At 51.3% G+C, this 1071-nt stretch overlaps 1 non-coding gene across 1 annotated transcript; it reads left to right on the top strand.

The window, feature by feature from the left end:
- Positions 1–792: 792 nt before the first annotated feature.
- TRNAE-UUC (transfer RNA glutamic acid (anticodon UUC)) lies at positions 793–865 on the top strand. The gene has a single exon. It is a non-coding gene; the product is annotated as a tRNA-Glu (tRNA).
- Positions 866–1071: the final 206 nt, after the last annotated feature.

The following is a 1071-nucleotide window of genomic DNA, read 5'->3' as shown; positions in this document are numbered from 1 at the left end:
TCCGCCTGCCGATGCAGGGGACACGGGTTCGTGCCCTGGTCCGGGAGGATCCCACGTGCCGCGCAGCGGCTGGGCCTGTGAGCCATGGCCACAGAGCCTGTGCTCCGCAGCGGGAGAGGCCACGGCGGTGGGAGGCCCGTGTGCCGCAAAAGACAAAAGAAACAAACAAACAAAAAAAAACCCAAAAGAGTCAAGAGATCTTTTCAGGAGATGGTACCTCAAAAAGTTATTTCTCCTGTTGCAACAATGACATTTCCCATCTAAGCATTGATGGAAGTTGGTGATATTGGTGGTCCAGTGAACCACTGCCCCCATCATTAATATCCTTGTGGGGTTACCCACCCCCCCTTGAGGCTAGGCTGCACCTGTATGTTGCTTTAACCAACAGAATGTGGAGGAAGTAACTCCATAGTAGTTCTGAGCCTTAAGAAGCCTTACAAAGACCTGAAAGCTCACACTTTTGCACCTGAGGGAGACCTGAGCTGCCATATAGGAAGTCAGACTCTGCTAGAGAAGCCGCATGGAGAGGGCGAGGCTCTGGGACTACAGGAGAGAGAGAAAGGCCCAGCTGTCCCCTTATTCCACCGGGCCCAACCTTCCAGCCATCCCACCAAGGCACCAGACATAGCAATGAGGCCATCATGCATGTTCCAGCACTAGCCACCATGTTACTGCAGACACAAGAAAGACGCCAAGCAAGACCACAGAAAACCCATCCAGATGAACCCCAGTCAACCCACAGAGTCGTGAGAAATAATAAACTGGTTGCTGTTTTAAGCCATTATGGGGACTTCCCTGGTGGTCCAGTGGTTAGGACTCCGTGCTTTCACTGCCGAGGGCCCAGGTTCGATCCCTGGTCGGGGAACTAAGACCCCACAGGCGGCACGGTGCAGACAAAAAAAAAAAGTAAGAACCATCATGTTTGGGGTTGCTTTGTTATTTAGCAATAGATAACTGACAAAGCAGCAAGAGAATGAAAAGGCTTCTGATGGTGTAAGGTGATTTACTTTTTCCATCCTCTGCACAGCCAATAATACCCTTCCCATCAGTCCTCTTCCCTAACTCAGAACC

This window comes from Lipotes vexillifer, unplaced genomic scaffold (genome assembly GCF_000442215.2).
Source record: "Lipotes vexillifer unplaced genomic scaffold, Lipotes_vexillifer_v1.1 C27095155, whole genome shotgun sequence".
In the NCBI taxonomy this organism is placed as follows: Eukaryota; Metazoa; Chordata; class Mammalia; order Artiodactyla; family Lipotidae; genus Lipotes; species Lipotes vexillifer.
Note: the sequence above shows the minus strand (reverse complement) of the source record. Positions and strands in the feature narration are given on the sequence as shown.